Source organism: Anas platyrhynchos, chromosome Z (assembly GCF_047663525.1).
Source record: "Anas platyrhynchos isolate ZD024472 breed Pekin duck chromosome Z, IASCAAS_PekinDuck_T2T, whole genome shotgun sequence".
Classification (NCBI taxonomy): Eukaryota; Metazoa; Chordata; class Aves; order Anseriformes; family Anatidae; genus Anas; species Anas platyrhynchos.
Genome location: NC_092621.1, coordinates 64,834,667 through 64,856,855, shown reverse-complemented (window position 1 = coordinate 64,856,855; position 22,189 = coordinate 64,834,667). Strand labels below are relative to the sequence as shown.

The window sequence follows — 22,189 nt, the reverse complement described above, 5'->3', positions numbered from 1 at the left end:
GATGAAGGAAAGCATTGTCATGTACTAAAATTCTTATGCTGCAGGTTTAGGTATGCTAAGCTAGTACTGCTGCCAAAATCACATCCATCCCCACACCAGCAGATGCTGCTGATTTCCCCAGCTGTGCCAACATGCAGCACACCCGCAGCAGCCTTTGCGAGGAAGCGATGAAGACTGGCTGAGGGAACCCATGCACCCAAAAGGCATGGGAATGGTCTGTGTGGGGCTGCCTTTCAGCGGTGTCACTTTCCTGTTCCCAAATCATGAAACAAGCACACCAGCACTTCTGCTGGCTCAGGCTGTGTGGGGCCACCAGCCTGGAGAGGAGTGGATGGCAGCAAAGTGGCAGCAGGGATGGCATGGATGCACCCAACCTATGGCTTCAACGCACCAGCATACTTCTGTGATCCCTTCCCTGGACTCTTTCCCATATAGTGGAAACTAACAATGTTGTAAATAAAATATGACTACTAATTAGCTAAGTGTGCCTGGCAAGGGCATTATAACTGCTCAGAGATGTATTTAAGCCTGAGTACATTTATTTAGTTAGTTAGTTAGTTAAGGAGTGAAAGTGGTTCAGGTCACTTAACTGCATATCTTGAGAGCTGTAATTTTCAGAAAATTGCACTGTTGGTGCATCTCATGGTAAAATTCCATCAGTATTCAGAGCAGTTGCCCCAGCGCATGAGGAGATGAGAAACTAGACCTGTGCATGGAGCATCCAGGAGAGGTGAGGCATGTGGCTGACTGCACACAGACATTGCAACAGCGCTCATCAGGGTGGAGCTCATTTATCAGGACAGGCATCTGAGATGGTGGATTGGTGGAGATGCTCCTTCGGACAAGCACTGTGTTAGTTTTCTCCCTTATCTCTGTCTATTCACCATCGGGAATGTTTTAGGAAAGCACAAACCTCCTCTATAGCACACTATATACTTCAATCTGTTAAAAAAAACGAAAAAAAGTCCTATAAAAGTTAGGGGAAAAACTCTCATCAACATTGTTCAGAACAGGAAAAAGACCAATAGTCTATAAAATGTGTGCATGTGCTCTGTTTATGGAAATCTATGCAATATGAAACATATGGTAATGCCACATGGAAGGAAATATTTCAAAAAAATATTTGCTAAAGGAATAAGCCTGTCAAGGAAGAGTTAGTGATGAAGTTCTTTAAATAACACTAAACATTTCAATCCAGACTTTACTTCCTTTTGTAACTTCAGCTCTTATTGATTGGAATTATTTCTTTCATTGCATTTTACTTTTTTTTTTTTTTTTTTCTGGTACCCATTCAGACTTCTTGGAACCACCTAAAATTTAATATGCAATCAGAAAATGTAACATTTCCCAGTAATAGATCTTTATTCATTACATTGCCATGTATGCATTTTCCTGTTAGTAGATTCTCATATAAACCATGAAAAAAAATCAGCTAAGTCACCCACAGTCTTCAGCTCCTCCTCTTACAAATGTGCAAACTCCTTAAATACCTAGAAAGATAACAAGGACCTTGTAATATATGCTGAAGGGCAATTAATGTATGACAAAGTAGAAACAAGTTGACCAAACTATTCCAAAATCAAGTCTTTTATCATCAGAAACTACTCCTAAAGCCAAACTGAATCCCTTAGGGGTTGATCATAATCTGACCATGACAACCTGCAGAACAACTACCATGCAAAATCCCTCTTGAGAATGACTTCACAGACATGCCTAAAATCTCCTGTTCAGCAATCTGTAAATCTCCAGTGATGTCTTTCCAACAGCCTCTCAATCTCCATAAATTGGCAACAAGATCTTTTTTAACACAGCCTGTCACCAGTGCTGGTCCTCACTGTTGTCATTCAAAGAGATTCACTACCTTATGATCACTTAGAAGAAACTGCAGTTCCTAGGAGCACACCTCAGGAAGCACCAAAATAAACAGCAAACACTTACACTGATCTGCCTCCATCATCTCTCACGCATATTGTCAGTGGCCAAACTGTCATCAACACCATGCAGATTGAAATAGAAACAAGCTGCTCAGAATATGCATCTGTGGAAAATGGTCAGACCATTTTCCCTCTTGCTGTGTGTCAGAGCATTTCTTTTGGTGCTTCAAGTCAAGTCTTGGCATCATCTTGTGTGCTCTTTAATGAAAGTAAAAGACACAGTAAACGGTCTGTACTAGTGTGTAATTACATTGCGTGTTTTCTTTGCCTGTGAAAAAAAGCTTCAGAATTTTTTTGCTTCACCCATGCTTGGCTGCTTATTTCTACCTGAGTGCCAAGGGTTGGTGCCCCTCCAGGAAGAGTGGTTCAGCAATCTGGAGGGCAATACTCTTCCATAGAGCATGAGATGACATATTAATATATAAATGTGTGTGTGTGTTGGTCTTTACTGTGTAGAATATATCTCCCATACGTATCCAGAAAATTTGTCTTCAGCTTCCTTGTTGTAGTGGAAGTCACTGAACTCCAGGACAAGGAACTCTGAGAAGAACTGATAAGAAAAAGTGCCAAGTGTGACTGTGTAGAGGTAAAAAAGTTCACATCGTGTCCCAGCAGAGCCCATAAAGTTTGTGTTAATTAAAGGCTGTTTCACAAAAGTTAAAATTGAAATAGTATTGCATTAATACATAGGTGAAGCATCAAGAAAAGTTACAATTAATTTCATCTAGTGTTGTTGTCCAATTTAATAAACAGTTATGGCTTTTTAAAAATGGATTTCCATATACTGTTGTTTTCTCCAAAGAATAGCATCCAACATTGTTACGAAGGCTGCAGGAGCTATTAAAGATGTGAGGAAGTCCACAGAAATAATTGATAGCCTAGCAAAAGTGCACTTAACTCATCCATATTACAGGACAGAGGATGTTAAGTTATTAAAAAGAGAAGCGAATCAGCAAAGTCTTGGGAAAAAATAAGAATTCAGTGAGAGAAGAGTGTATCCTGCTGAACACAGTGTATGCAAAAAGCAGACGTTATTTGTATTTTTTATAAATCTATGTGTAAAAATGCTTTAGAGTAAGCAATGATGATAAAATCTTCTCAGTGACTCCTTTGACTCCTTATATGTTTGATGAAGCTTTTTTGTTTTGGTTTGGTTTGGTTTTTTGTTCCCAGCTTCTTTGTCCTAGCCTCTTTCAGCTGGTACGCTTCACCCTCAAATTAAAGTCCTCTGTTAAAGCCCTCTGAAGATTTTGTGAAGTCCAGGAATAATATTTCAGTACATTTTTTATGTACAAGAGCCAGGCATGCCTTCAAAGTGGCTCCATAAAACTATGACTCAGATGCCAGAGTCCTGCTGGCCTTCAGACCTTGAGCTTCCTAGAATGTGAGGAGATTTTTTCAGGTGCAGTGGGTAGTTATTTTACCCCTAGCTGATTAATAATTCAGGGATATAATTGTTATAAATAACAATGCTTAATTGTTTTTCTTATTCTACTGATTGTATATTTAATACTTATTTATTATTTTCATTATTACTTTATTGTATTTTTATTTTAAATATAGATAAACAATGAAACATATTTATTTATTTATTTTTCTTTTTGCTGCTGGAAAAATCATCTGGAGAGAGTCTCAATGGATCTTTGAAGATGAATAATAGTGCTGTAGTGTTTGGTTTATTTCTTTGTTTATTTTTCTTGCAATAAAGCATCCAGAGTTGAGTTTCTGTTCCTTGTTACTGTTTACAGCACTGCTTTTGAAGCATACAACGATTAATGGCTGAGTTTATCTGCCATCTTTGAATTTCCCCTTCTTGGCTCGCAAGCAGTGGTGGAATTGAAAGCATACCCAGCAATGTGCGGTGAAGCTCAGCCTGCTCTTTTAGAAATTCAAGAGAGTGGCATGATGTCTTCTCCTACTGGCTTCATTGATAGTCTGGTGTGCCAAGTCTGTGATAGATACTATTCAATTTAAGGATCCACAGTTCCAATTTTCCTCCCTTTAAGGGACATTAAGACATGTAAAGAAACTTCAGGATAATTCCTTTAGGTGAGTTTTACCAGTCACTATCTGGAAAGGTATTTGTTCAGTTTCCTTCAACAGTTTTCTTGTAACTTTTGAGAATATTGAATCATTATCCACAGAGTGGGTGGTGTAATTCTGCTTGTGATCCACATTTGCTCTTTTGCAAATGGGTGTAAGCCTCACTTTGCCAGACAAAGTCAGTCCTGCTTTAACAGTGGAATCACCACTGCTAAATGGCTCCACCATTTTTCATAAATCTCTTTACTGCTCTTCTCTTCCCTTTATCTGCTTTCTTATGTTTTCAATTTTTGGTCCTTCTGCAGTTCTGCCTTTCTGTATCCCAATTAATTTTAAACTTTTCTCCCCACATCCTTTCTTTCTAAATGAATGTCTTCTGATTCTCCATGGCATTCTCATCAGTTTGGAGTTAACTTTGCCTGCTTATGTTTCTCCTTTGTGAAGTTAGTATTTCATGTACTTGCCTATTCCCACTATCTGCTAACTCTGCCTTTATTAAAAGTAGTACAAGAATTGTCAGATTAACAAGATGCATCATGTTTATCTTCTGCCTTTTTCATGCCTGTATAAACACCACCTGAAGCTGGAATCTGGATGAAGTTTAGAGACTGTCACTCCCATTCTGTGATTCTGCTAATCCTGGGTTGTTTTCTTTGTAGTAAAATAGCTTCAACAAAAAGACTTAAGAGTGCCTCACACCCAGAATGCCATTTCATTTGGTGTTTGTTTGTTTGTTTCTTCTTCTTCTTCTTCTTCTTCTTCTTCTTCTTCTTCTTCTTCTTCTTCTTCTTCTTCTTCTTCTTCTTCTTCTTCTTCTTCTTCTTCTTCTTGCTTTGTTTTGTTTTGTTTCTGTTTTTGTTGCAGAAAAGGAGAACGGGGATGATGGTTTTATTTCTCTCTGTCTGGAAAGGCAACTGATACGATGACTTTCTATGAGAGTTTTATTCTTTCTAGACATAATTAAAAGAAAGATAGATGATCCTCAAGGGAAAGATTTCAGATAACTGTCTGGAGGAAGAGCTTTCAGCCTGAAGGTTCAGAACAAGTCTGCAGTGCCCATTGGCCTGCCAGCATGGCAGCACTCCATGCTCAGTGTGCTGGCTGTCCTGCTGGGACATGCCTATCTTGCATTGAGCCCTCCAACAGCATACCATGCACCCCGGCTGAGGACCCTTCCCAAAGACCTCAGGTAGCTTAAAGCTGTCTGCTGCACTAGAACTATTTGGGAAATCTGGCCCTTAGTAAAGGGAATGGATATTTTACACTAAAATTTGGAAAACCACATGAATTAAAGCACTTACCTTTGGAAGGCTATTTTCTCTATTTTCCTTATCAAATTAGCAAAGAAAAATAGGTTCTGCCTGAGGAAGCAGGTACTTAGACAGGTTGACTCACCCACTGCAGTCTAACTAGATAACTTTAGCACTTGGTAGACACATAGGATGACATGCAGGGAATAGTCCCTGGCTGAGAATTCAAAGATGTTCCTGTGGAACTTTGCTAACAAAATATTTGACCTGTTGATCTGAGTGTAGTAGTTAGAGCTCTGATAAAGAATGTTTCATCTAGTGAGTATATTACTTTTCTAAAACAACTGTTCCTAAAACAGTGCAGAGGTAGAAGACAAGTTTTCTCGGGTGTTAGAAGTACGTCTTCTACAACTTTTCATACATTTGCCTATAAGCATATGCAGATGTAGGTGAATGCTGTTGACAGTAGTGGAAAAAAGAAATCCCTAATGTTAATAATTTTCCAAGAACTACCATTATTAGGTAATTGCATTCAGCATATGTAGGCTTTACATGAAAACACCAATTAACCTATTCCTGGACATTACAAGCATGTAATGGATGTAGATGGTGTGTTTTCACATAAAATTGTGTCTATCTAGGTATGTTTATAGCTGGTGAGGATCAGTCCTCAAGGATAATGATACAATAATTTTCTATTTTTGATGCGTTGTGGGTGAAATCTTCAAAAAGAATTTTGTGGGAAAAATACCACAAATTTAATAAAAGAATTATGTTTTGCTATGCAGTTTTTTGGAAGGACCATGAAAGGCCTAAAATAGCTTACGGCAACAGACATCTGTAATAAATATTGGCCTAGTTCAGGTGCCTGTCTATAGGAATTCTACATAGCTTTTCACAAGTCCCATTATTAATCCAATCATGTGAATGCTAAACAAAAATGACCCATTGTCCAGATGTCCTGGCGTGAAAGGATCAATAGGGAAAACAAGAAGATGTGATGTTTTCTACACAGATAGTTGGAGAAACATGGTAGGGAACAGAGAAGAACAAACGGAGAGAGGTGCAAAGAAAGAATCCCAAAACCAACCACTGCACCAAGAAAACAAAGCACTCTTCATGAGAAAGATTACAGTCTGGGTTCAAGAATACTTCTGAAGACATACCGAAAAAAAAAGCACTGCAATCCATTTTTGTCTCGTCTGTCCTGTGAACAAACAACTCTGTGGAGCCACAAGCTCTTTCATAACTGTGGCTACTTGCAACAGATTCACTGTGCCTTATTTTCTGAGTCATGCAAAAGGAAAAATGTGCTTGATAGGCAAAATTAACATGTGTGATACAGCAAGCAACAGTTCCTCTAGAGTCCTGGGGTTAACCACAGAGTAATAATAAAAAACAAAGAGTAGTAGTAAAAACAGTTACACTGCCAGAGTTGTATAATAAACAGAAATGGTGATCATTGATGCTTGAATTTGAAAGGTCAAATGTGCAGTCCTGTTGAAAAATCTTGCACGCAGTAACTTGCCTAATCTGTTCCTCAGTTGCTGTAGCTGGGAGTGAATCAGTACATGCAGTTGTCTCCAGATAGTTGCATAATTTCCCACCTGCAAACATTATCTTTTTAACTGAACACATGTACTACTTATACATCCAGTGTATTTCTGACTGTTTTAAATACTCAGAGTGCTCAGATTGAGTTTGATGATTGAGATTCTTGTATAAAAAGCAGCAGGAACATAAAATTTGGGACATTGCCTGGTTTCCTGTGACTACAGGCAGTGGCAGAGCACCCAATCTCACCTCTTTATGTATGTGACCAGATGCCAAACATCTTTTGTGATGGGAAGTTTTTCATACAAAACAAAAAAGGGACAATGAATTGAAGGCAAAGAGCAAGAGATATCAAGGGCACCTCTAATAACCACCTTTCCATCATTTTGAGGGATTTCTTATACAGGAATGCAGAGCAGTAGGACAGTTTTTATTACTGATTTAGAGAAAGAATTGGCTGGAAATCTGCAGATGCTCAGGTGTTACAAGCAATAAACATGCCATGTAATAAAAACTCCAGCACTATATAAGAAGATTTCCCAATTTCATTTGGATCCCTGTGATAGCTTTCTGATAGTATTTAGTAGCATGCAGCCATGATGTACAGATGTATTCTGATGACATTTGTAAGGTGATCTCTGCAAAGAAAAAAAAAATGTTCCCTTGCAATTCCTTGTTAATTTAGGTTCTCTATCCAAAAAGGTTCTCCATGGCTTCTGCTGAGTGTTTTAATTAAAAACCAGAAAAGCTCAGCTGTTTTATTTTGTAAAACAATTGTGTTAATTCCGCAAAACTTTTGTGTGTGAAATTGAAGGAAGAGGCAGAACAGCTGATATGGATCCATGCCAAATGCATGTACACACCTGCAGATACATGTAAAATCTGCATTTGTAAACCTAACTTGCTGGTCTGCCAGTTCCTGTTTGCACATGCATGTGTGAGTGTTAACCTGACTCACCAGCCTACATCTGTGAGTCCAACCCCACAAAAAGAATGAGCTAGAAGAGCTCAATGTTAAGATGGTTTTGCAATGCTCGTGAAGTGCATCAATGCTTGCCTGCGAGGTTGGGTAAAACAGAGTATAACCATGGAGATCTTGGGTCTTTATCTCCACTGAGGTTTGTGATGCAGAGTTTGGCAGGTGTGTGGCTCCTGTTCTGGAGAATATGGCCGAGGGCTCTGGAAGGATGTTGAACGAGGGTTGTGACTCCATCTCACTCAGAAAGCCTTTGTGACAGCCTGTGTGCCAGTCAGTGTACCCTAATCCCTGGGCCCAGAGAGCTTGGTGAGGTTTGCTTGTCATTACTGTCTGGCAGAAACCAAGCAGCTGTGACCTCTGTTAAGTACAGCAGTCCTGCCAAAGACCCCAAGTTGTTTTACAGACTGAGCAGAGGGGGATGCAGAGACAACTCACAACTATGTCTCCATAAAGCAGAGTTCAGCTGACCCTATGGCACAGCGAAAAAAAAATAAAAAAGTAATAAATAAAAATCAAATAAAATAAATAAAAATAAAATAAAAATAAAAACAAAAAATAAAAATGAAATAAAAATAAAAATAAATCAAGACTGGAAGATTGTTTTGTCATGTTTGTGCTTTGTAAACATTACTTTGAGGCTATGCAAAATAATTGTCATAGTCAAAAGCAAAAAGAAAAAAAAAGAAAACCTATATTTAAGATTTTACTGTTGCTTTTGTGAAGGAAGGCTTGTGCTCTTTTGTTAGAAAATGAAGCTCAAAACTCAGTTCACAGCCATGTGATTAAAATGGTCTCTTTCCTCTCCCCTAAAAAAATAAAATCACATGAGCTCACTTACAAAAGCAAGAGTCAAATCCTGGGTTTTGCTATAGTATGTGAAAACACTTAGAACCATTAACCATTTCCTGGGATAATCAACTCACACAGTGTTGGGGTAAGTAAATGAATGAAAAGCTGCAAAAGATTTTTTATTTCTTGTATCTGAAGCCTGCTGTAGAATTGTATAAGGAAGAGTTGCAGGAGTTTTTCAGCAGCCACTAAAACAGGAGAAGCCAAGAGAATGGGGAGACTGATTGCACATGAAAGAAGGCAGAGGAACATCAAACATAAAATATCATTTGGCAGTTTCCTACAAAGATTTGTCTTCAGGGTATGTGACAGCAGTTATTTATTATTATTGGCTTTGAAACTTTTTCCAGATTCCATGGTGAGAGTAAAGTGTTACTATTTCCCTGACTGCAGTTTTGAGAAAAATGTTGTAAAGATGTTTTTATTTTTATTTATTTTTTATCCACTTCTAAGCATGTTGTTGCTAATGGCTTGATTCTGTGTGGTGCTGGGGGACCTCTGCTCACATTGAGGCAACAGAGCACTCATCAACACTCACAATGGATCAATGGATGGCTTTTTTTTTTTATTATTATTATTATTATTATTATTATTTATTATTATTATTATTATTATTTCCCCCCCCCAAAATAGGAATAAAAGAGTCATCAAACCCAATAACTATTAAACTAAAAGTCAGAAGATGAAAGAGTAGAGAAAATCTCATAGCTACAAGACATAGATCTGCTGCAATGCCAGCCACTGTACCTTAGACTGACTTTGCACAGTGCTCAAACACCTCTGCCCACAAGTTCACAGGCTGCTTCACAGAAGAAGGACCCATTCCTTAAACCCGGCTTCATGTCTTACTATGCTGTGCCACTGTGCAACATCAAGAGGTGACAATTCCAACCAATAAAGGTCATGTTATTAATGGGGTAAAGAAAGAGGCAGAAAATAAATAAATTAAGCAAATAAAGGCTTTCCCTCTGCAAAAATTGCGTATTAAACCTGTGATGTTAAATCTGATTCTGCTAAACTTGGGCTGGCACGGGAAGTCCCCAAATCCATAAAGCGTGGGTTTTAATGCCATTAGGAGATAATTAATAACAGGCTAATCTCCACCCCAACACCTCTGCAAGAAACTAGAGCCAGAACAAAGAAATGCTTGCACATCAACTCCCTGCAGCACAGTTCCAGCCAAGCCAACATGTTTTAATATGAAATGTGGGTGCTGAAATGTTAATGTCAAATAAGGTGTAGGAGCACTCTTGGCTGAAATGAAAGAAAATGAAAAAAAAATAAAAATAAAAAGAAGAAGCTGCCTTTGAAAATGTACATAGACACAAGGGAATATCCAGTGTTTGTTCAGAGCTCTATTTCTGCTGAAGAGAAGGCCAGCTAGCTGCCTGGCAGCCTCGTGGTTGGAAGAATAACATCCCGGAAACTTCCGGTGTCACCCTGGACTACACCTACTGAGGACTCAGGATGTCTTTTGAACTGCTGATCAACACATATCAGCTCCACTGGAAATTTGCCAAGTTCCACAAATTGTAGGATTTCATAGAATCATGGAATCATAGAATGATTTGGGTTGGAAGGGACCTTCTAGACCATCCAGTCCCATCCTCCTGTGCCATGGGCAGGGACACCTCCCGCTAGACCAGGTTACCCAAAGCCCCATCCAGCCTGGCCTTGAGCACCTCCAGGGATGGGGCATCCACAGCTTCTCTGGGCAACCTGTGCCAGGGCTTCACCACCTTCAGAGTAAATAATTTCTTCCTAATATCTAATCCATATCTACCATCTTTTAGTTTAAAGCCATTACCCCTTGTCCTATCACCACATCCCCTGACACAGACGCCATTCCCCGGTTTTCCTGTAGGCCTTCTTTAGGTACTGGAAGGCCACTATAAGGTCTCCTCAGATATTTCTCTTCTCCAGGATGAACAACCCCAATTCCTTCAGTCTGTCTTCAAAGTGGAGGTGCTCCAACCCTCTGGTCATCTTTGTGGCCCTCCTCTGGACTTGTTCTGATACGTCCATATCTTTCTTACGCCGGGGGCCCCAGAACTTAATGCAGTGCTCCAGCTGGGGTATCACAAGAGCAGAGTACAGGGAGGATATCATCTCCCTCATCCTGCTTGGCCTTGTTGAACTTCATGATGCTCACATGGTCCCACTTCACCAAGTCCCTCTGGATAACATCCCTTCCCTCCAGTGTGTCGACTGCACTCAGCTTGGTGTCATTGGCCAATTTGCTGAGGTTGCACCTGATCCCACTTTCCATGCTGCCAACAAAGATGATTTCAATCTTGAAAAGGTTATCAGCCAGCCAACTGAATTCCCTAGCTTGTCTGTAGAAATCTGGCTGTTCTCAGCAGGCTGGTTAGACTAATGTACCTGCGTGGATGTGAAGCTGCAGGTACGTTTGTTGTGTGAGTAACAAGGTCACTGACTGTTCAGCTGTAGGAGCAAATGTGATTAAGACTGGTGATAATCTTTTGAAAGACTGTAATTTATCTCCATTTGAAGAGTATTATCTTTGTTCTACAGCTATCAGAGTACAAGGTTAACAAATATTCAGTGATGAGTTTTTGAAAGGTTTAGTCAGATCTTGTACATTTAAACCTTTCCACAGGGCTGTCAAAGGCAAGGAAACAAAGTGTCAAATTTGTACACAGACTTACTTAATGGCCTTTGTCTGAGAAAGTGGTTTATGATTTATGCAGTCTCTGCCTTTACTTAAACAATTTCTCTTTTGCTCTGTAGTGAAGACAATCTTCTGGTATTGCTCATGTGGGAGAGATTAGCCCCAAAGACTGATCTCACTAAAGGAAGTTAGGAGATTCAAAACATTCAGAGACATGATACAGACCGTACAATAATTGGCATTTATTACTAATTGCTTGTGAAGTGCTAGTTCACTGTACTTGGATATAAGTTTTAAATGTATTGTATACTGAAAGCATTTGTCCTCAAACGTGTTTTCTGCTCTCCTTAATTTCCAGGTAAAACATTAGCTTCAATGATCATTGCATAAATCTGAATAAAAGAGCACATTTTCTGTCCTTGAAATGACATTAGCAGAAAAAGTAGGTAAGACTGAAAGCTCTATATCTTATACAAACTCATGCAGTTCCTACTCTAAAGAAAAAAATGAAGAAGTGATTACTGACTTAATGAAGAAATAATGAATATTGAATACTACATATACTCTTTCAGAGAACTGATCCTTGTAGTTCCTTTCTGAGGGTCTTCTGCTACATACAGGTTACCTAACTGGATAACAGAAAGAACATACATATCTATATATGCACACAAATGATGCGTATGTGTGCATGCAATCACATATCTGTGACAAGCATTTTTGCATCTGTATCCATGTCCACACTTCATATTTATTTAATTTTAGGAGCATATCATAATGAAAAGGTAGGACAAATGTATTGATGCTATGTATGTCTTTGAATGCATTCATTCAGGTGAAATTTCTGTGTGACTGTTCTGTGATCAAAATGCTCTCTAATGGTTAGGTCATGAAGCAGATTTTATGTACTTTAGTGAAAATGAATTTGAGACCTGTTAAGTATAAAGATATAATTTTACACACACGTTCTAAATTATGTAAAGATTATGTTTGCACCTGAAATTTAAACAGGACCCTTCAAACCTTAGTGCTACTTTATCTGTGAATTTGTAGCTCTTCTATTTTTCTCAGGACCTCACTATCAGACTGTAGATAACATGTTATTAGTGATGGCAGCTGACTTCCTGGTGAGCCCTGTTGCCAGCTGTTTTGGCAGCTTTGCAGGTGTCATTTGGTCTGAGAATTAGCACTGCTGCAATTGTGCCAGGGCCACCTTGTACTTTGAGACAGTGTTTTCTTCTTGCTCAGTTTTGATTGGCAGTCCTATTACAGATATCTTGTGGATTTGCTAGAAAGGATTATGGACATAAGGAAAAATATAGTACCTGTAATACAGGTACACTGATATATCAAGGATCAAGTCTGTAAAATGAAAGGTACATGCAATAATACTAGCTTTATTTAATTTACATTTTCAGCCAAGTCAGGGATCCATATCCTACAGAGCAGATGAAAATAATAATGTATCTGTCATGTCACAAAGGATGGCAGAGGTGACCAACCTATAGTTTACAAACTATGTGGTGTTGCAAGACAGTTAAATATGGTTCCAAAGCAAATGTAGCTACAGCCCAAACCAGGAGACAGAAATGGGACTGAGACAAACAGGACTGCAGCAAGTGATGTGGGAGATCATGCACAAAGCCTGCAAGCAGGAAAGAATACACATATAATTTCGAGGGTATTCACAGCCAGCCTAGCATAATAGTACACACCAGACCTGTGAGGTAGATGGCCGATGACTACCTCATGGATAGATAGACAGACAGACAGGCAGACAACAAACAAAGAAATAAACAAATCCTATGAAGGCAGACATAACGAGGCACTCATCATGCACACAGAGAAAGCCTGACCTCTCAGACAAATGTCCTGAACAGACAGAGAAGGACAAAAGGAGAGTTTTGGCCAGCTGAAATACCGTAAGAGCTCTTCAGATCTGAACACCATGGTAACTCAGATTTAAAAGCCTATTGCCTAAATGTCAGGACATTAAATGGGTGCCTATTTGCTTGTCTTAAGTAGTCAACCCTTTATGCACATCTGCTATGGACATGGAATAATTTACCAGTGAGCATCTAGGAGATGAAAGACTAATTTTTAATATTTTTCTATATTATCTATTATCTTGGTCATTACTCTTATAGCATTTGACAATACAATTTGACAGCAATAATTTTCAGGTACTTTGGCCCACGTCATATTAAGAGTTTAAAAAAAAAAGAGGCAACAAGAGCAAATATGTGCTATATTAATATTGTGCTTAACCTTATCTCCACCCACTAGCCTTCCAGGGTATTGTTGACCGATGTTCACTTTTAATAAAAGAAAACCCCCAAAATTACATTAACCTAAATTATTTCAGACACTTTAGCCTTCATGCATAGAATTGTTTCTTTAGAAGTAAATAAGCAAAGCCATAAAGTTTACTTCTGTTGTTATAAAACACAGACAAAGGAATGGACAGCCAGTGAGATATATGGGTTTCTCCACAAGGGAAGATCACTGCTTCTTCAAACTATGCAAGATTGATAATTATTAATATTTGCCATGATGAACTATGGTTGAGTAGAGTGCCAGGGTACCTCAGCAGACCCATGCAGAAGAAGATTTAGAGCAGCATGAAGCAGGTGTTTTATGGCCCACCTTGGCTGTGCTCCTGCTGTCTCTACCATCCTATTCTGAACAGACTCACTGGCAGTCTGACCAAGTTTTTACAAAAATCCTCCACAAACCTAGAAAATATTCCATGAAAGATACACAAAAGCAGGAGTTCAGATCCAGCAGGGTGATGCTGTCAATTCACTGATCTGACCTCACTCAGTGAGTACATGTTTAATGACATCTGCTCCTGGTGGCCACATCCCTTGCTAGGTGATTTCAGTTCTAGGAATGAATACTGCAGCTGCACCCAAGCTGGATTTGGTCCCATGGTGGGAATACTATATATTCTGGATGACTGATTGCAGATAAGATAAACTTTCTTTCTAAAGGGCATGCAAGCAAATGCACAGGGCTATTTGTGACCATATGCTGTTCACAAATATGTTCATGATGGACTTAAAAAGCCTGCTATCAGTACAGTGAAGTTCTGGAAGACTGGAATTCTTTATTCTGGAATAAAAGAGGAAAAAATCATAATATTTTCAAGCCACTGCTCCATTAATAAGTGAAAAGGGTATAAGGAAAGTATAACTGATGACACATAAGACATCAAACTCCTCCTGGTCTGATCCAAGAATGTTTAATGTTCCCAGAATAACAAGATTAATTGAATGGCAAACAAGAGATCTTCCTAAGCAATTGAGTAATTCACAGTGTAATTTCATAGAGATAGACAGTAAATAACATCTGCACAACACTTCTTATGGGTGAATCTGGAACAGCCATGTTTTTGCACACTTGTGAAAGGACCACACTTGTGGTCTTTTGCACAACTATGGTTTGTACGTGACAGTGTGAATTGTCCTCTCTCGTTTCACTGACCTTGTACACTTGGCTGCTGCATATTTCTGAGCTGACCCTTGCTGTTTGGTTAGCTCACACACCATTTATCACTTACTTCCTTCACAGCTAGATAGGAGAGAGTCACAAGGGCAAAGGTGTGAAGAACTCAAGGATCAACATAAAGACACTTGATTAATCAAAAGAAAGAAAAGAAAAACAAACAAACAAAACAAAACATAAAGCAAAGCAAAGGCAATCACTCACAATCTCCCACAAGCAGACTGATGCCCAGCCACCCTCTGAGGAATGGTTACTTTGAGATACCCCTCCTACTCTGGATTTCATAGCTGAGCATGGTTTTACATGGTCAGTAATGTCCCTTCAGTCATCTGGGGTCAGCTATGTCTCCTGAGCTGTGTCTCCTCCCAGCCTCTTGCCCATCTATTTGCTGGTGAGGCAGAGCAATCCTTGAGAATGTGCAGGCACCGCTTGGCAATAGCCTAAACTTGGCTATGCTGTCAGCACTGTTTTGGTCACAAATCCAAAATGCAGCACCATAGATGCTGCTATGAATAAAGTTAACTCCCTCCCAGCCAGGTCCTGTACGTATGTCAATTTAAGTACTAGTATTGAGAAAACAGCTCAGTCAGTATCATTCCTCTGTCTAGCACTGGTAGGTGGATGTTGCTTCCAAACTGATTCCATTTACTTTTGGAATACCAGGAAGTGATCTAGGACATTGAAATTTTACTTGTACTGGTGAGAGCAGTTGCTAGACAAAAGTATTAGCACAATTGTAAGTCCTGTGGAGTGGAAGAGGAGCGTATTTTGTGGCAGGAATATGGTATCACATCCCCACGTTCAACAGATTATATATATATGTGGATGTGTGTGCTGCATCTTGTGATTTACTTCAGGACACAGTGGGGTATATTATGCATTATTATATATGGTCCGTGGATGTTAGGAAAGGGCAGCCTAGCTACTGGGCCAAGCCGAAGTGAACTGATCTGTATTGCATGCAGTCTCTGAGTTGATCAGTTCATATAATTATTTATTTATGAGGTTACTGATCTTAGTTTTAGCTGTTGTTTGAACTGCTTATGACATGTAAGACTCATCCTCATTAATAAATGGATTTTCAAACAACATGAGCTGTCATCACCTAACACTGAAGGAAAGTAGGTTTTGTGAAGTACTTGTTCACACTCACTCACAAAGGTGAAATTTTGAGACATCAAAAGCTGGACGAGGTCATATGGGAACAATGGGGTCACCCATTAGCAAAATAATGTGCTGTTTGCTGTCCTTTTTAACTCCTTAACCAATTCATCCACCCTCTCTACTGTCATCTGCTAGTTTGTGCTCTTGTTTCAGCCAAAAGACTGAAACAGAATGAGACCCATCTTGTCAGGGACCCAGTCAGGGAGCCTGCAGCATCCATAATCGGTCTAATTCCCATTGAACAAGAATGGTAGGAGAAACCATGTCAACACTACTCCAAAATAAAACTATGGGTGTCCCTTATAAATATAGGCCATTTTTGGTTCAAATAATAGTATTTTGAAAATTGGCAAACTTTTCTTGCCCTCTGCATAGACACTGGAACCTAGACATAGATAGATAAATAATACTACTTAAACACTGTTTGAGAGGCTATGCTTTTCTAGTTGAAATAAAACACCTAGAAACAATGGAAAATGAAACTAATATGTCAGTATTGACAAGAAATATTATCAGCTCTGGTTAAAATCAATTTCTCCTTCACATATTATATTTTATCTTATTTACAGACCTTTCTGTTGCTCTCATCACGAAATTACCTGCAGTCTTCATAGACACCAATGAGGTTAGCATCAGACAGCACCTGGGAGACCAGAAAGATAAGTGTCTTCATTTTTCAGATGACAAAATGGAGTCCCAGCCTGCAGAAATGGCTTCTTCCAGATCATAAAGGATAAAAGAAGCTGAACAGAAATCGATCCCTATGACAATATGAGTTGAATTTCATTATTTATTTTTTTCAATTCAATGCCTTCAACTTAACACTCTTTCTCAGAGGTAGATGACACACATAGCCAATGTAAATTGATTTGACTCAACATACATATTAGCTATTAATAACATTTTAGATCAATAAAGAAAAAAAATCTGTTGATTGAAAAAGAAAAAAAAAAAGAAAAAGTAGTGAAAGTGATACAAAATTCATTTTAACATATTTAAGAATATTTTTATCTTGTTTAATGTTCCAGCTAGAAGTTAATAAATGTCATATTGCTCAAATATGATTTGAATAGACTGTTAATCTCTATTTACCTGTTTTCAAACATATGTTATCTTATATTTATTGTGATTCTGGCATTTTGTTTCTCTATATTTACAGTAGATTTAAATCTTAATTATTCTTCTCTATAGTAGACTTTGTTTGTTTGTTTGTTTTGTTAGTTTGTTTTTATTTTTCTTCCTATTTTTCCCCCCTACACAAGGAAAGAAAAATAATGGCCTAGAACATGCATGCATATGTTAGGTCGAATCAATAACTTTAGTCAAATAATTTCCTCTGGCCTTAAAAAGTGGTATGGTTTCAGATGTTGCCCATGAAGGATAAAAAATTAAAAATGATCCAGAAATAATTAGTTGAGGAGAAAGACAATGAAATGACAACCTAGTGTTAACAATTTTATTTATGGCACGTAAGTGTTATACCATCTCATCCAGCAAATGTAGTAATCTAAGCAAATTATTCATTAAGAATGAATCAGCACCATTGTTGGGAAAGAAAAAAAAAAAAAAAAAAAAAAAGATTTTAATGACCAGTTGGTTTAAAGAAGGATTCTGTGAAAGGAATTGGTCAACTGCCAGAAGCTGTTTGCAATGACAAATTGCTCACAATGAATTGTTTAGAGAGAAAACACTACTTTTTGTTTATGAAACAAATCTGCATGCCAGTCAGTTGTCTTTGAGTATGAAGGATGTTCGCTGTAAGGTCATGAATACAACAATGGTTTGCCTTCCTTAGTACATGCCGTTCATTTCTCTTGAAGCCGTAACTGCCAAATAGCAGTAAAAAGCAGTTAGCAACTCCAGAATTGGTCGAGTTATTGTCACAGAGAAAGGCTGTCTGGCAGGCTTTTCATATCCATCTCTTTCTTCATTGCCAATCCTCCTATATTCAGTGGGTAATCTGAAAATATCTGTGTGCAATGACTTCTGGACATTTTCAGGAATTCTAATGATTGTGCTGGATCATTTAAATTCAATAGCCTGTCCTCCACAGCTGCAAAGTCTCTCTGAGTGTTTCATTCAAACCATCTAGCAATGAAGTGAAGAAGCAATATGACTGCCAATGTTCCCTTAGAGCTGCTAAAAAATAACCATTAAAATTTGCTTTTAACGGTATTACTTACAACACAGTAATTTACTGAGATATGTGTTGTTCGCAGACATTGCAAACACAGATTGTTTGCACAATATTCAGTAAGGGCAATCAAATTAATGGTTTTGCCAGCACATGTTATTGTAAATGTACTCAAAAGACTGCAATCAATTTTCTTCAGAGCACAAAATACAACCTATGTCCAGTTGCGCAATACCGTGTAACATTTTATTCTTGCCTACACAGAAAAATTTCCAAGAGCCCATGTTGCATCTCCAGCATTCTCATCGTTGTCCTAGTCTAAAAATAATATATACCTGCCTGTTCTTTAAAGACAATATTTTCATATATGGTAGAGCTTTAGTGCAGGAAAGTTGCTATGGAAATCTATGATTACATTTTCAGGCTAAAAACCTTCCAGACAGCTCTGTGTCATATCAAACTTTGCATTTCATGCTGTAGCTGCTTACAAGTGTGTTAATACATATCTGATGGGCAAGGGGAATGTTTTGCAGTAAAATTATCTAGATATTTTCCAGCAGAAGGGAAAGGTACTTTCTGTGGTCAGTGACCGATGTTTCAACAAACAGAATACCATACCAGTGAACAAGAGAAATGCAACTCTAATGTATTCAAATGCTTTACACTATATATAAAAAGGGAAAGATCATTGCAGCTGTAATGGTTGTGATATGAATTTGTGAGGGCTCACTCTGCAGTAGACTTTACTGAGCATGAAAATAGAGCACTATAGCTTTCTAAGTTGTCTATCTCCCCACATTTTGTACAGAAATGGGAGCTGGATACTCCTGTACTGATCAGCCAGTAGAGCTGTTCAAGCATCACAAAAAGTAAAATCAATTCAGCACTAAAACAGGCCAAAACAGTCAGATATTAATCTACAGCCATTACCAAGCCAACTGGTGAAGTAACTACTTATCAAGCATTGAGTGCTTCAGCAAAGAATCCACCAACACGGTTGTTGAAAAGTCATAATTCTGCTGTACTTTGGGGAAAAAAATTACTTTTTTTTTTTTTTTTTTTTTTGGGGGGGGGGGGGAAGAGGGAGAGGAGAAGGAGGAGGAGGGCAAGGGATGAAGGGTGTTTCCCTTCAAATGTTTTCTTGAAGTCCTTTATCTTCATATTTACATATTTTAATCCTAGTATACAGAAAATGGAATGCGTGTGGGACACAAAAGCTCTCATCTACCTCCAAGCTTGTAGTTTCTTAATGCACAGGTTTCTGCCTCAGTGAGAGCACTAGGACAATAACCAGGTTTATATTTACATTTTGCAATTTTTATATTTGCAAGTTGGTCACATACATAAGCTACTAATACAAGTGTGATTTAACATTTGTAAAAAAGCTGTAATGTAAAGGCAGATCAGATGTATGAGTGTCATATCTTTGTCTACACCTCTACTCAGGTTCTTGTTGTACTGAAGATTAATATCCAGATGCACCACTTTAATTGTTTGCTCAGCCACGTTTTAAAATTTATCTCTTCAATAAATACATTTTGGTTAAATCTGGTCGTTTTATAGAATCATCATAGAACACAATAACAAAAAATGTTCCTCAATACATTTCAAGAAGCATAACAGTGGTAGGTGTACTGGTCTGGTTTAAAAATTGACAAAATCTCTAAGCTCTAAATGTTCACCCACATTTATTTTGTGAAGCTGTTTCCCAGATTGATTCACACTGTCATTCTAGACAAAGTGATGGAGGATATAGAAGATCTTGCATCACAGAATGTTAGTCCCAACTGAACACAAAACACCTCAAAAATGCAAGGCATATCTCTGCTTTGAACCACAATGATAGTAAGTTTTTCTAGTCTTTTGAAAATAAGACAGGTCTTGAAGTTGATAACATTTCGTTTGTTACTGGTGAGGTGTTTGTTTGTTTGTTTGTTTTTAAATTGTCTCTTATTTAATTATTTATAAAATGTACATCCTGTGCCAAGCTTAGACTGAAAACAACTTATTTGGTAGTGAGCTCTGTCTTATTTATTTATTTATTTTACAGTTTTCATTTAGTTAGAAAGCTCATAGATTATTTAAAAATAGTTGTACCATTAAAAAAAGAAATGGAAAGTGTTGTTTTCTCTGAACTAAAAAAAAATGGAGAGCTTTAGGATATTTGTCCCTAACTATTTTGAGCATACATGCCATGAGTAACAGAGAAGAGAAATCTTACACTCATTTGCACATGCAAGGTAATTTTACTGAAGTCTTTACTTTAAGATCTCTGTATACATCATATTTTTTACAGGTCTAGCACCCAGCTGCAAACACAACTAACACTGAAAGTTTGAAACATCACACAGCTTTGCTGTGACACATTAGCAATGTTTACACGAATAACAGCAATTTCATGTAGAACCCACATGTCTCCAGAAATTCTGTGACCTTTGTGCTGACAAAGGTCAACATTAATTATATTCATGACCATTACATCTGAAGTGGACTGTGTATAAGAATATACCTCTTTCTTCTTTTTGGCTTTTTCTTTCTGGTTTTCATAGTCTTTGTTTGTCTGCCTGGCAAACAAACAAACAACCAAACCAAACCAAACCAAACCAAACCAAAACAAAACAAAACAAAACAAAAACACTACCACCAAGCAATAATAAAACAAAACCAAACCAACCAAACAAAACCTTTGGATTCCTTTGTTAGGTGAAATGGACTTTGAGTCTTGCAGGATTGAGCCTTGCTCACAAATATAGGCAGGCATTTGGTTAAAGACCCTGCATTTTGTGAAACTTACCACCTTGCCTTGTCAGGTGGAAATACGGCTATAAGAATGGCTTCTTTCCATTCCAGTGTCTAGGGATTACTAAGTGAGCTGCTATTTTATTTTTTTTTGCTCCTCTTCCAAGTACTAATCTCCTTTCCTACAGCTGAGTAACGGCACAGAAGGAAGAATGGCAAAATAGGGGCCCCTGATCTATGTAAATATTATTTTTGTGTCTATTTCATGGTATTTTTGACAGACTCTGCTATAAACAGTTTTCTTCAGGCTTTCTAATTTTGACCACTGTAACTTCTCAGCAAGTCAAATAGGTCTCTGTAAGTAGGGTAGATAAGCATGACAGAGAAAGGATGTCTATAAACAGAGACAGAAAAAACACAAGTTCACATCTGGGTCAGTGAACAATTGCTGGTGTCTGGGAAACAATGTCATTGAACAGCAGCACTTAACACTGCTTTAAAATAAAAAGTGCTCCTGGTTTGATCCAACTCTCATTGAAATCAGAGGGAATCTTTATCCTGATTATAATGGGAGCTGGATAGAAATGTAATCCGAATACCAAGCTGATTACATCCTTAATAGGTTCCACAAATCTAGCTATTTATTAGAAACATGGACTACTACATAAAATACCACCTGGAAATCAGAGTGCCTTTGGACCAAAGGGAAAACAAATAAATAAATAAATAAACATTAAAAAAGGAAGAAACAGAAATGTGTGAAAATAATTTGCCATTGGCAGAAGAGTTGAGTGAACTTACTAGTATTCTGTTATATGAACACCTGCAAAAATGTTGAAAGGGGTTTTTCTGTTCCTACTTTGCATTCAAAAAAATGGCATGCAAATGAAAAATAAAGCATTAAATATGCTCCAACATTTTTAATTTCAGAATTAAGGGTGGTTTTGCATTGGCACAGAGTTAAGAGCACCGAACCGGCAAATATTGGTAAACATTTGAAACGTGCTCGTACAAGTGCTTGTTTGCACCTGGTGGGTGTGTAAAGCACAGAGCTTTGCAGATGTGCTATATCTCCTGTTACAGCAAACTTTGAATAGAAGATCTTATTTCCAAATTCTGCCCCACCTTCCAGGGTAAATGCAGACGAAAATGCTGATTTCATAAGTTAAGGAATGTAGTAGGTTGACATCACTTTTGGCTGGCAAACCTTTTCAAAACTTCTTTGCCAAAGCACTTCAACTGCATTTAAAACAGGAGAAATGTCCTCAGAGTACCTAGAAATGCCAGCTCAACCCACCAGCAAGACTCATCGCTGAGTGGAAGGTGTGGGAGACACAGGCTGCCCTGCCCAGACATGGGCTGTTGATGCCTTCCTGCCCAAAAGCAGCACATTAGGAGCTCCAGGGC

The 22,189-nt window shown here is 38.1% G+C and overlaps 1 long non-coding RNA gene across 1 annotated transcript; it reads left to right on the top strand.

Annotated features, from left to right (window-relative positions):
• Nucleotides 1–10,926: 10,926 nt before the first annotated feature.
• On the top strand, nt 10,927–16,784 carry LOC113840126 (uncharacterized). Its single transcript, XR_003492861.3, has 3 exons — nt 10,927–11,013; nt 11,600–11,687; nt 16,479–16,784. It is a non-coding gene; the product is annotated as an uncharacterized lncRNA (long non-coding RNA).
• The last annotated feature ends 5,405 nt before the right edge of the window (nt 16,785–22,189 follow it).